We start from the raw sequence: 15,077 nt of genomic DNA, 5'->3' as shown, positions 1-15,077 counted from the left end.
TCTGTATGGTGATCTTAGCAGTGGCATTTTTTTCCTTTCATTTATAAAACAAACAAACAAAGTACTGGCATCTGTAGCTACCTCTCTATCTACATTTTATCTCAATCCCAAGAATTTAAGATGAGGTCTAAAATACCTTTATCTATCAGCTGTAATTCTTCGTCCTGGCAATTTCTACACAATATTCATTATAAAGTCCTTAACGCACCGCCTATCAGCAAGCACAAAGTGAGACAGTCTTTGAATTTGCTTACAGAATGTTTTAGACATCATGAAGAAAAAATGTGCTTTTTTTGTTTCAACATTTTTTTCACAACCTGAGAAAGCAATTTTCTCCAAAACCTTGAAAAATCAAAGTCAGTACAATTGTTAAACACTTTTATGGGATGCTCATTAAAAACTGACAGGGAGAAAATAGCTGGGGACAAATCCTGAAGCATTTGTTCAGTTTAAAGTCTCATTGAATTCAATGTGAGTGTTACTTCATTGAGGACTTCAATACCAGATCCTTTACATGAGTAAGGACCTTGGCATTTTGACTGTTAATTATTCTCTGATTAGCTTGCATCTAGTGAAACAAACTAAACACAATATTATCCCCTAAGCTCTGTTCAAGAAATCTCAACTCCAATATTCTCCTCTCCCTGTGATATCAGAACTCCAACAGTCATCAAAGAAAGTGCTGTACATGAATAGGAGCAAAATATCAGAGTTTAGATTCACAGTACAGATTTCAGAGGAGAAGGTTTCTTCCCTAACAATAAAAACTTACAAATCTTTCTATGTTTGAATATAAGGCAAAATTCTTGTATTGCAGAATGGCCTCTACGTATCTTATTTAGACCAGGGTCCACCTCTTATGTTTATGTGAATCCCACACCAGTGCCGAAGTGCAGCCTTATGACTTTATTAGAAAGAGACAAGCCAGAATAAGCTAAAGACTGAAGATCTTTTAATAAAGGCTAAATGGCATGAATTTGTGTTTCTGAGTATTTATCTTTTCACAAAGAAAGAATATATTTCAGATGGCCTGAAATGATCACAGAGGAGGAACAAGTGTTAGAGCAATTTAAAACAAGGTCTCTGTAATCTCATATTCATGAAGTAACACAGTCATTATTTCTACATGGCAAGAACAGTATCGACAGTTTAAATGAAGTAAACAGGAAGGGATCACAAGAGAATCTACATAACCAAACAATAATGCCTAATTACTCCTCATTCATAGTCCTTAACAGAATTATGATATATTAAAAAAAATTACAGGGAAATGATTCTTGCATACAGCCAAAAGCATACAATTTTACGTAATAAAATATATTCACTGAAGTGAAGGAGGAAGAAGCAGTTTTCCTGTCACTTAGCCCTATTTCGCCTAATCTTTTTTTTTACCATTAGGTTACATCAAGAGCTGTTTTCTATGAATGAAAACTTGGAATCCTTCATAAGGATTTCACTTTGTTTCACAATGTTTTCACTTTTTTTAGGTGCATGTTATCAAAGATTAGCTACTATTTAAGTTTTCATTCCTCTTTTGGGGGGAGGAATCACAATCCCGGTATACCAAGAACTGGACTTTGCTGTAACAAGTGAACTACGAGAGCTTTTGACAAGGAGTTGGTGTGTGAAACGAACCACTGAGTGCTGTATCAGTGAGTGGGATGAGACAAAAAAGGAAGGGTCATTCACTACATGTGTGTTGCAGAAAAACCTGTACCTGAGGGGATGCTTTGGACATCTTGCAGTCCTTGGGCTGTGACTGACGTCAGGCCTCTTCCCTCCTCTTTCACCCCAAGTAGCCTCAAGCAGCTCTCACAGCCAAAAGTCTGCCTCTAATTTTAGTCCCTACTCCTGGCACATGTTGTGTCCTAGATCACTGAAAGCCTTGAATTAATACACTAAGACCCAGTATTAAGCTAAAGAACTGACAGCTTTATGGAATGCATTCAGCCTGGGAGTAAAGCTACCTGGGATTGCCTAAACAATCCTGATATCCTCTTCGAGTAGGAACCAGATTTTGGGAAAAAAAAAAAAAAAAAAATCTCAATCAGACAAACAAATCCCCACTAGTATCTTCTCTATCCCAAGTCTAATCAGATTGCAAGGGTGCATCCTAAGGAAGAAGAGAAGGTCTGAAGAATAGTACAGTGCATCTTTTAACCTCCCCTTAAAGAGCTATACTGAGAAGCTTACAAAAATTGTCTCCCCATTTCATTTTCCCACAATGGTACCTGTTAATGCAAATGCAGGAGGCATTTTCATTCTTCTCCTCTTGATGCTTTTTTACCTGTCTTTATGTCTACAGGGACCTGTCTACTAAAAGAGCTGAAGCAGATGAGTTAAAAAATGGCCGCATACTGCATCTCGTTTGCTCCTGAAAATACTTAGGAGCATGGTGGTTGGTAGATATAGTCTGATTTCTGGTGAACATTTATAATATCCAATATAAGCAGATCAATCATTAGCAAAGACGTGAGAAACCAAGGATGGAACTGAACTGGCAGCTGAACTCTCTCTCTCTCTAGCACTTTAACGGCAGTTTGTTCCATGATATATTTAAGGCATAAGGCCAGGACAAAACCAACAACCAACAAAAAGAGTTTACATTAGACAAATTGTGAAAATTTTGCAGCCTGGCAATGTAAGAAAGCACCTCTAATTTTGTTGTCTTTTTGTCTTCTGTTAACTTTAAAATCTTTGGTCATGCATACTGTGTAACATCCACCGAGTACTGTGTTCCCCCTTTCAAATAACCAGTCTAGCAACAAAACACTGGTAAAAATGGTAATGTAATAACATGATCATCTCAAAAGGACTGCATTTTTTTTTCAGCAGAAAGAACAGGTTATAGCCTAAACCTCTACATCATGTGTATTATTCATCAAATAATTTTATGGTTAGTTACAGAATAATTCCCAATGACAGCTTCTTAATTCCTCTGAACTCAGATAGGATTGGCTTGGCCAAACTTGTAAAGGAAGAATGCATTTTGCCTGGATGTGCATCCCATACCCCAAAGCTTCACAGGAGCTGTGAATCAATTAGATGACACAGCAAGAGGAAATGCATAAAAAAGACCTAAAATAAAATAATCTTCAGTGAAATGTCTCCATATTTAGTTAAACAGCATTGCTGATTAAGGCTGTACATGAGCTCAGTGTGGAATCCAGAATTGTTGCAGCTGAAAATCATTAGCGAAAGCCTGCTGTCCTCTAGTTTCATCTTCATATATTAATTTCACATACAAGGAAAAGGAACTATTTGGAAATATGTTGCTTTATTTAAGTCTAGTGTATAGACATCCCAGCAAAAATACATTAACGTGCTCTACACTTTGCAACAAGACAGTGATCCTTACAGGATTTGACTGAATACACAGTAATGACTACAGTTGAAACCATTTTTCTCCTTAGTTGTTGACTTTTTTGCCTTTTTTTTTTCCCCTGGTGCCTGACTCTGTGGGAGATAAGAAGCTCAGTTACTGAAATGGGATATGTGTTGTGGGCAAAACAGAAAAGAAAAAAAAAAAGGTTTAGCAAAAAAAGATCAAGGATGCATACAAAACTGAGAAGTTTTTTCGACTTCCATGTGATCTTTGTCTCTAGACTATTTTCCTTGAGATTGTGTGGGCTAATCTACAGTACAAAACTGATGTAACATTCCAATCCGTACTGGAAAAACAGGACACTTGGATAACCACTTCCAAGTCAGGAGAGACACTTTCCTTTCTGATAAAGTACTTGGACACCAGTTGTAACTTTGGGGCTGTATAAATTTTTACCCGTGAACATTCTTGCTTATTGGCAGAGCAATACAATACCTGTCTTTGGGGGTTTTTTTGAGGTGGGAAGTAAATTTCCCCTTGGGCATATGGGCTGGGCCTTTGCAACTACACCTCCTAGATATTTAGAAAAGATTTATGAGTAATGGCCAACAGCATATCCCGCACAGAACCAATTGCCTATGATTGCAGGCATGGATAAAAACACTGTTGGTCTTCAGATCCTCTTCCAACTGTCATCTTCTGTGCTTCTATTATTTATTCAGAGATTCAATAATTTAATTAATTATGGCTAAAAGGCTCAGATGAACAACTGAGGTTCATATCCTTCCCTGCACGTTGCAGCATATGAACATGTGTGCTAAATTGCTATTTCTCCCCGACAGGAGGAATCTGGCTCTCCATGTCACCCATCTGTGGCTCTCCTTCCTTGTGCTGTGTAAGCTAGTACTTTCTATACCTCCAAAAGGCAAGTCTGGGGGCCAAGTCATCATGCATTGTATTACTTAGATACAAGTATCTCACCATCTAGGAAATACAAGTTTCTAGCAATTAATGACTGCACAGACTTCGTTGTTGTTGTTGTTACCTTTCAATTCTCTTAATAACGCTCTTTCTAGGAACAGGCATAATCCCTGTCTGCATAGGGATAAAAAACCAATTCACGTTGGGTTCTTTACAAATCCCATACTGGGTCAAATGTTGCCTTCTTAAAGCTCTTGCGTATTCAGCAGGAGTTGTGAACTTACATCTGAGAGCAGAATTTGGCCCGCATCGTTCTGAAGTGTCTATTAACTCTCCCACGCTCAGAAATAAATCAAGACGAGATTCCTCTCAAGCACAATGAGCCTAATATATAAACCACACTGCTCACACCGAGGAGACCAGGAATTCAACTTCAGTCATATGGTTCTCCCTTCCTCCCTCCGACTGGCATCAGTAAAAAGGAGAAGAGGGCAGAAGGCTCATTAAATCCCAGGACGTGGCCCGCACAGGGCCCAAGCAGAGTGCAAGCCAGCAGGAGCCACAGAAGGTGCGCGCGGTCCCTCTTTCAAAAACACCAGAGTTGAGACATGCAGCGGTACGTCTCATTCCCGCTCTGTTCGCTTTGAAATTAATAGTTTTCCTCCAAGTTGAACGTTCCTCCCCCCCACCCCCCCAATTATTCCTTGCACAAACTTGGGAGCAACCACTCCTATTTACACTGTGCCGCAACCCCGTGTTGCCACCTGTCAATCAGAGCTCCATTTGTCTTCAGGAGGGTGAATAAAGAGGAGGGGGAAGGAAGAAAGCGGGAGGACCTCTGCATTGATCAAAAATGTTTGGGGCGGAAAGGAGGGGGGGAGAAAGAGGGAGAGAGAGATGGAGATAGATTAGAGGGTAACAAAACTAGAGAGGAAGATAAACAGAGCCAAAAAGAAAAATGTCCTTTGTTCATTTAAATGGCTCTCTGCTCCCAAGCCCTCTGCATGACTAATGCCACGCTGTGGTGTGTAAACCTCTTGGGCACATAACACAAACAAAGCATAACTTGGCCTGAACAAACAAAGGCCTAAGCAACAGTGATTGAATTCATCTTAAAACAACAAATCAATTCTTCCCTATTAATGCCCTAAATACCAGCGTAGGAGCACTGTCCTGTTGTAATAAACAGCCATGTGTTCAATTACCGTCTGTTTTCCCAACTACTGCTCTCTTCAGTAATTACACCATGCAATGCATTCTACATTGACATTATATTAATGTGCTGGGAGGAGAGATCTTAAATACGAATTAAATCAAGGCTAAACACTCAGAAAGCCTTACCGAGTCGCACAAGTGCTAACAGGGCATTCTTCAGCAGAATCACATTTTTCTCCTCGTTCCCTTTTTCTTTCATCCCCTGGCTAAACGCATACATTAAAACTCAAGCTTGAAAGAACTCTATTGCCCCAAAGACCACCACTGTAAACCTTCCATAAACTCTCGAAATGTCCACTTCGCCTGTACAAGATCACTGCTCAATAAGGAGCGTTTCATAAGTATCAGCTTACGTCACATCAGCTAAACAGCAACAACAAAAACCCTTCAACAACAGACAGGTGACAACAGAGCGAGGCAGGAAAAACAAAAGCAGAAAACTTTCTGGACTGAAACAAACGCAGGAGAATAAAAGTTTAAGAAAAGCTTTCTTACCCTTTTGCAGAACCGTCAAACAACTCCTATTGACTACAGAATAGCACACAGCAAACAGACCAAACAAAAGATATGATGAAAGACGTATTTACTTGTACAGGGCTCCTTCCCCCCACCTCAACCTTTCTTTCCATTTCACATACACCCACACTGCACCGTTTGCATTGTGTTGTTAAATAACCAATAGCAACCCAGATGAAACAGTAGAAGGGTTTCTATGATGCTGTCAAGCACCAGACAGATGCTTGGCAGTGTCAATATGGTTCTTTACATTTGGGTTGTGCCAAGGTTTGAAATGAAAAATAAAATAGGAATAATAATAATAATACTTAGAGAGAGAGAGAAAGATGGCAACGAGTTAGTGCACGGATGTGCAATAAATTTTTAAATCTATGGAGTATCGTCCTACCTGCTGGGTATTACTTCAAGGACTTGAACTGTTATGGAAACAGATAAATAAAGCTTTGCTTTTTGCCTGCGTACTGGATTGCAAGAATTTTAATAGAAAGCAAAATCAAATTCTGGGGGTGTAACAACTGCAGATTTTTAGGCCCTCTAGAATAGACTCATAGGTTTCTGCTGCAAAGACATGCCAAGTATGTCTAACATACGAAGCATGGTAAACTTCCAAAATCTGTTTCAAAATAAAATGCCCTAGGTGCTGCAAAACTTTTCTGACTGAGGCTTCAGAAGACATAGAAATTTGCACATTTGGAGGAAATAAAATTTTGAAAGCTTTTCTGACTAAAATATTACAGTTTACCCTCAAACCCACACCACATAACATTCAAAGACATTTAAGTGTCTTTATAACAACTGCTCATTTGTCCGCCTCAGGTCATTAGATACAAAAACACCCCTGAAACCTTTCCAGGTTTTGAAACTCATTTTCATTTGACTAGTTTGAATTTTTTCATTTCAGCTGCCAAACCAAGTCAGGGGAAAAGCTGTTTCCACCTGACCAAAAATGTTTTATTTAACCTTAATTGAAATGTTTTCATTTCTCTTTCAGATTAATCATCTTAAATATCTGAAAACAAAAAATATCATTTCCAATGAAACATTTTATCTAAAAATGTTGACCGTTCCAAATTTTCTACTACTTTTGGCTAAAATTAACTTGTTGAATTGCTAAATAGTATCAGTCCTTAATTACTATTTAACAGGTTTTAGGGTTTCCTCCCCCAACTCTCCTTTACTCCGTTTTGAGCGCTTTTTGAATGTATACATTACAGTATAGAAATCACACACATATTGCCTGTTTTCTCATGAGGCAACGCAGAAACCACAATACAATGAAACTGTATGAGAAGAAAAGATGATGAAAGGAGTTCTATATTCCAAGCACAGCTTATTTACAATGCAGGAGATGTACACATTTGTGTAAAACTGGCAACGTTCAAACCACCTTAAAAATATCAACGTTAAACAGACATCTAACTAATAAAAGCAAGCAACAGCTTCAAACTTAAGAGTGTTTTTACAACGCTACTTCATTAGCTAAACAAGCAAGCGGGACTTGCTGCAAATGTTGCTCCTTGCCATACTAGAGGCTTTCCCTTGCTTCTGGTAAACAGAAGACACAAGACAGCCTTGTGAATAGCTCACGGCACAGACTGAGATCTAAAAGCTAATCAGACGGGATGATAGGTCACCTTAATCAACTCTCTCACTCATTTGGCCATATTTTCCCCTTCCCCCTCCACTTACTTCCCGCAAACTGTGCTGTTAAGAAAGAACGCGGGGAGCCCTTCAGGTCTCAGCACCCTGGGCGCAGGTGGTGGGGAAAACTTTGAAGTGAGCTCTCCACTAACTCTAGAGCTGGCCGTGCCTCCTCCATAAGCAGCTCTTATTAAAAAAAAGACCAAGTATCCACTAGAACAAAACCAAGCAGGCCTATTTAATTAGGGCAAATGCTTGATATCCACTTCTTCATGTTAAACCACACAGTCACACAAGCCTGGGAGGTCTGATTAATTTTAATATGCACGATCGTGACAAGCGCCTCGGGGGTAAGAGAGAGGGGAAAAAAATCCCACAAACCCCGCTAGCTCGACAAATAGGTTTCAGCTAAATGTTGTGTATGTTGCCCAGATTAAGATGTTACTATTCAGCAAGGGCTTGAACCTTTAATATGAGGGACAAGAGGCCTGAGAAACAGGTGGCCCGCTCTTCACTCTTGAATAAATGACATCCCCAAAAGCTGTGGCACATAAGCATACAGAAGGAGCTGGCACACTCCCTCACGTATATTTGTATATTACCAGTCTGGGTCATAGGTTTCTCCAGCAGTGATCCAAGGTCTGAAATGAAGCTCAGAAAGCTAATGGCTTTTCTGGGGAAGAGGGAAATTTAAAAAAAAAAAAAAAAAACAAACAAGAGAAAGTGTGCAAAAAATGAAGACCGACTGCAAACTCATCTAGCTGGAATACACTGGGGGCAACAGGCACATCAAAATGATCCAGGGGTAAGAGTGGCAGCAAGTTTTGAAAACTCCTCTTGAAATTAATCACGGCTATAAGAGTCTAGTTTCCTGGGGAATTAGGGGCAGACAGGAGCCCAAATAATTATTTTGGTCTTGGTGAACCACTTATATGCTGCACTGTAAAAGATGGAAAGTGAGAGATCAAGCATTTTGCTTTGGCTGCTGCTTGTCCAGTATTATGGCATGAATGTACCCTGGAAGGAAATTTCATTCTAAAACAGGGAGGAGGGGGAAGGACTGCATCTATTCTCCAAAAGCACAAGTTTCCTGAATCTCACTTGACCATAATGCTTTCTTCCATATTTAAGATGCTGTATCAGCACCTCAGATGCCTTTATCAAAAGAGAAAAGAAAAATCCAAAAGCTACAAACCTTTGAGGATGTAAGCAAGAGAGGCTTGGAAGGGAATCTAAGCAAATTTTGAAAACGTCCATTGAAATAAACTGTGACTATCGGGCTAAACTATTAGGAAGGAAAACACTTAAAAACTGAAGGTGACAAATGAATAAACTTCACTTTGAGCAAGTAAGAGCTGGCAGGGCTTCAAATTAGGCTACCTCTGTGTTCTAGAGTTAGAGCACTAGTTAATAAAGGTTTAAGCCACCGCAGCATTTAACAGTGCCTTCTCTTCACATAGGCCTAATTCATAAACTTTAATTTTTTTTTAAATTATTTTTTATTTTTATCGGCAATATATGAATGCATAATTCCATACGGCAGGGTCTTTGAATGGAGTGCATGAAAGTTTCATGCTGGCTTGCTCTACAAGAAAAGACACATTTTCTGGTGACACACTGCATAGATGAACATGGAACCACAATGCACTTAAAGCATCCTTCCACAGCAGCAGGAGTGTACGAACAAAACTTAAAAGTACTCAACTGCAAAGTATCCTTGTTTGTCCTTCAGTATAACAGCATTACAAAGCCTCTTCAACGCATACTTTGTCAAAGGGACAGTGAAGAACCAAATAAAAGAAATTCAAACCTCAACCAATTAGAGTATCCTTAGGCTTCTCCCGAATCTGTTCACTTTATTTCCTCCCATCTCATCAGATGTAATGTAAAAACAAGAGTCTGCATTTCAAAGGCCTCCCTTCCTGTGCCCATTAATTGTCTGCTTTGGAATTTATGGCTTAAGAAGAGGGAGACCTCTTGATTTCTTTACAAGATATGTTGATTAAAAGTTTGATGATAACAGGAGATATTCTGGGATCTTATTTCAACTAGGGAGCCTGAATTCAATATGGTTCACTTTTATAGACTACAGAACTGCTTAAACAACAGCCATTTAAATTACCACAAGAACAGGTGTTGTGATTTATAAGGTAAACTTAAACATCAAACACAAATAGCCTTTGGGGGATGTTCAGAAGACAAAAATCATGCCCAAGAGGCCTTTCTCATCCCTTTCTTTCCGACAAAGTAATTACTTATAGTATTGCAGTATACTATAATACATGAGGCTCTAGTACTCACATTGCCTGTTAAAGCCCTGCAAACATATATATTACCTGCTTACTAAACACTTGAGATTAATTATTCCTGCTCAGAAGACCTAAGGACTAGTAGATCAAAATTTCGGAGTGGGAACAATATTAAACACTATATATAGATAATTCGTGTGTGTGTGTGTTTATATATATTTATATCTAAATATATATATCTAATACATGCACTTTATATATAGATATATGTATATCTATGTACATGTATTTTTATAAAAATCAAGTATTCATTTAAACAGCCAAACCGAGTTGAGTTTCAGAGGTCCTTATTATGGAAGAATGAGCCATGCAGATGAATGAGTGTACCACATATGCACACACTCATATGCGCAGTCTCTGTGGTCAGGTAGATGCCCATATGATCCCTTTTATCCAGAATTCCGACAAATTCTGTTCAATGACATAGATCTGGCCTCAGGAGATACAGTATGTAAGTTTTAAAGATAAACAGACAGATACATAACCTGTTACAAACATACACTGCCAAAATGCAAAAAGAAGATTGATTCTTAATTAAAAGTTAGGAGATGTAAAGAGCCGGTGAGTACACTAGCTTATTCTAAAAATAGGAGAGTATTTACTTGTTTGCCTATTTTTTTTCCAGAAGCCAACCCATACGTTTAGAGGAAAGGCTACACAGATTTCAGAGATTTAATTTTCCACAAGCACAGGCCATAAATTAAAATACAACAATCCAATCCCATTAATAGTGCAAGAAAAAGCTAAGTGGCTGCTTTGGTCTTTGCTTTCATGAACTTGTGTCATGCTCAGTGACTTCAAAGAGATTTCCATTTCATTTCTACAAATGAAGAGAACAGACAGACAGAGAGTCTCTGCCATCCTCTGATGCCTTAAGAAAACAGAAGAAAAACATGCCTGTATCTCATTCGCCTAATGATTTTAGCTGCAAAAGGAATCCCATGGTCAGCAGACGACCCTCAGGGCAAGAGCTTGAGGTTTGTCACTGTATATAAGGCTTCTCCAAACCCACTCCATTATCTTCATTATTGTATACCAGGAATAAAAGGGGACTGACTCCTCTTCTGAAGTTCAAGTTAGAAAGGACAGAATGTTTCATGTAAAATAACATTGTGTGACTTCAGTAATAGGTTTATGCCTTTGGGGGCCTAATACTAAAGCTGCATATAAGGATTTTCTGCAGAATTTGAGAGAAGAAAAAGGAGCACTGTATTAGCAATGAGTAAAATTCCACAAGTTTTAGATTCACTGAAACACTCTATGTCTCTGTGTCAGCATGACTCATTGTCAATCACATACTTCCATACAGCAAGAGTAAAATGGCAAGTTTAGGGGGAAAAAAAAAGAACATGGAGCTTCAAAGCTAAGTATAAACCCCTATGAAAACCAAAACCATACACATGTGCAAGGAGGAAAAGAAAGTTATAAGCTTTTGGAAAGTTCTTAGGAATGAGTAGGTGGCATGGCTTCCTACAGGGGACATTAACCAAGGGCATATATACAACAAATCAACATGGAAACCATTTATATGAACAGTGATGCTTCCCTTGTCAGCGCATGTGTGGGTACATGTATGTGCTGACATATATGCATACATACATGTGTGCATTCATGCACTCTGAGCAGTATGTTTCATAAGACTGTAAAAATCCTTGTCCTTTACTGACAAATTTACTAAGTATTAACTCTTACTTTCTAACAAACATAATTTAAGAAAACCATTTACCTTATATCAATAAAGTTTCTTAAAAACAGTCAGACCTGTTGTCAATATTTTGGAATATCTCACTTGTCCTCAAAACCCATTTAAGAAAAGAGAAGTCCTTTCCCTGACTGATATGAGGTTTGGATCGAGACTCAAAGTTGTCTATCCAGCCCTTGCCTTTTTTCCGGTTTTGAAGAAACAGGCCATTTGAAAGAATGCTTCAAAAGCACATTTCCCACAGTAATTCAGAAGACAATTTCAAACAATAAAACCAGAGCAAACACAGCCCATTGTACAAGTTAAATAATATATAAACTTTTGAGTACATAGAGAAATGGGAATCTGGCTCATATCTGGTTTTCGAAAGATTCACAGAAAATTGATTTAATTAAACCTCAGCTACTGGTGCAAATGTTTCCCTTTCTTCCCAAAGAGAAATAAAATATTATATTATTGTTGTTGACATAATGCAGCAAAGCTTAACCAAGATTCTTGGTCTCTCCTACAAAGCTCCAAAACTAGCAAGACTAAAAATTAATACACAGTGATCATGCATTGTTACCTACATGTACTACCAAAGATTCCCACTTGTAACTTATCTTATTCATGGGGAAATTCATTTGACCTGGATAGGCTGGAAGAGGGCTAACAAGAACCTTATGAAGTTCAACAATGACAACTGTAAGGTCTTGCACCTGGAAAAACATAATCCAGGAGTGCAACGCAGGCTGGGATCTACCCGGCTCTGGAGCAGCACTGTGGAAAGAGACCTGGGAGTCCTGGTGGACACCAAGCTCAAGATGAGTGAACAGTGTGCTGCTGCAGCAAAGAAAGCCAACAGGATGTTGGGTTGCATCAACAAGGGCATCACCAGCAGAGATAAAGAAGTCATTATCCCACTCTACTCAGTGCTTGTCAGGCCACACCTGGAATACTGTGCTCAGTTTTGGTCCCCGCTATGCAAAAAAGATGTGGACAGGCTGGAGAGGGTCCAGAGAAGGGCCACAAAGATGATCAAAGGACTGGGAAGCCTGCCATACGAGGAAAGGCTGAGAGAACCGGGTTTGTTCAGCCTTGAGAAAAGAAGGCTTAGGGGAGACCTTATCGCCATTTAAAGGGTGGCTACAAAGAAGATGAAGACTCCCTTTTTACAAGGAGTCACATGGAAAAGACGAGGGCTAACGGGTACAAGTTACTCCTGGGGACATTCCGATTGGACACAAGAGGAAAATTTTTCACAATGAGAACAGTCAGCCATTGGAATAATCTCCCCAGGGAAGTGGTGGATTCCCCAACATCGGACACTTTTAAGATTCAGCTGGACAGGGTGCTGGGCCATCTTGTCTAGACCGTGCTTTTGCCAAGAAAGGTTGGACAAGATGATCCTTGACGTCCCTTCCAACTTGGTATTCTATGATTCTATGACTAATATGCTAATTACCTAACTAGCAACCAGTGATGACTGACAACTTGACTTCAGTACCACATGAAGAAGACATGACAATAAGTAGATTTCCTGCTGGAGTTCAGACAGAGAAGACATTGTGCTTGCAGTAGTACATACTTCTTTTAGGGAAAGAGATTCATATTTTTGGAGGATCTCTAAGAACAGTCTTGCCATCTGCACCCAGAAAGATATATTTTTTAATTAGCCACTCTAAAAACAATCATGTTGGCTGAAGGGAAGGGGGAGGGAGACTTCTCAAAGTGATGTATTGGTCTCTCACCACCTTTCAAGGCTCTTATGCAAGTCTAATTTTCTTCTTAGCCAGCTCACCTTTCTGGCCTCCTTTTGTTTCATGTCCCATTTCCCATTCTCTTCTAACTTCTGAACTTTTGTTAGTTCGCTTTTAAGGAGAAAAGGAAAAAAAAAACCCTTTCCTATTCATTTTTTCCTGGATGGGGAGTAAGCAGAGACATGAATATGGCACCCTCATACTGATTTAACTAGGGCTTAATGAAATTTTCATCACAACCTGCTGTTCATTTTAATGGCCTTTGAAAGACAATAGAACAATGGCTAGAGGGAAGAAAAGATTTTCTGTTGCATGCATTTGCAAAGCCCAACATTCAGTTGCTCTCCCTCCTCCCTCTCCCAATCTCTTCACAAAGCTTTTGTTTGTACTGTATATTTTCATATTAGTAGAGTTGAGATAATGCACAGACTCTGTAACCATTCTCATGTCTATCTGTGGCCTTTCCTTAATGGAGTCTGTGCAGCTTGTACAACCTCATACTCAACAGAGTATTCATACTTTGCCCAGAACCCTCTGTTTTTTCCTCTCTCTTATAAAAGTCTGGTCTCCTTCCCCCCACCCCATACCATACACAGGAAAGATCTTTTCCATTCAAAGGCACAAGGTAGGTCATGGCACTGACCATTAAGTCAATGTAAATGCAAAATGAAATGCTATGATTATACATAATATTCCAAGAAATGCTTAGACAAAGAATTTGTTTCCCAGCAGACCCTTACTATGTGCTCCAGTTAAGAAGAGAAGACTAACTTACAATCCTGTCATGCTCACGTATGTGACAGTGTGGCTGTGTTTGCATCCGTATTGTTATTCTAGTATGCAGGTTGTCCTAAAATTTTCTTGTAGGTGCTGTCAATTCATGCTTCAACACCAAGGTGGGCTCTGAGGGCCATGCTTTTAAACATTTGAAATAGACTTCTACAACAGGATAGGTGGGTGTAAATGAAAATGAAGTCTTATTACTGTGCATTAGGGAATAAGGCTCAGTATGTTCACATAACATCAACTGGCTCACAGTCCCCTGGAAATCTAGCTGTAAATATGCATGCTGGATACTTATGGAGAACATAGTGAGAACTTCACCTTCCGGTCAGGAGTTTGACTCTGTCCCAAACAGGCAGGAATTGAAAATCTCACTGTGGCTTCTCAGGGGCAAGATGTTCAGTCTTAGTCTCAGCCCACAGAGCACAAGTGGCATCGTCACTGACTGGACATACAGTCTCAAAAAGAAACTGATTCTCCAGAGATAATACCTACATGCCAAGGTTGAAACTCACTGGCCAGACGTAATGCAGAGAAAGTGTCTGTATCATACCTGCACTACAGATAAATAAAGGATGACACGACAGGACATGCTCCAGACAAAAGCCTTCATGAATTCTAAATTTAACTTCTTACTTTTCAAATAATGACATGCCTACTAGATAATTTCACCAAAAAAATTGTCATTGCTGATAACACTGCTTTTTGCTTTAGAAATGCGGGAAGGGGGAATAGTGGTGTAAATGACCCCCAGGCTGTTAAAATTACAGCGTTCATTGTACGCATGTTGAGGAGGTTGCTCTGTCTATTGCAACTGTGACAATAAGACCGTTACGTCAGACAAAGGCTCTCATTTGGGAAAAGCTAAAAATGTTAGCTATAATGGGATATTGCCGAAATTTATCTTTAATGTAGACAAGAACTGT

The 15,077-nt window shown here is 39.2% G+C and overlaps 1 protein-coding gene across 7 annotated transcripts in view; it reads right to left on the bottom strand.

The window, feature by feature from the left end:
* The window catches only part of SOX5 (SRY-box transcription factor 5), a 651,312-nt gene that overhangs the window by 209,856 nt on the left and 426,379 nt on the right, over window positions 1-15,077 (bottom strand). The window lies entirely within an intron of this gene.

The sequence above is a fragment of the Calonectris borealis genome, chromosome 1, assembly GCF_964195595.1.
Source record: "Calonectris borealis chromosome 1, bCalBor7.hap1.2, whole genome shotgun sequence".
Lineage (NCBI taxonomy): Eukaryota > Metazoa > Chordata > Aves > Procellariiformes > Procellariidae > Calonectris > Calonectris borealis.
Note: the sequence above shows the minus strand (reverse complement) of the source record. Positions and strands in the feature narration are given on the sequence as shown.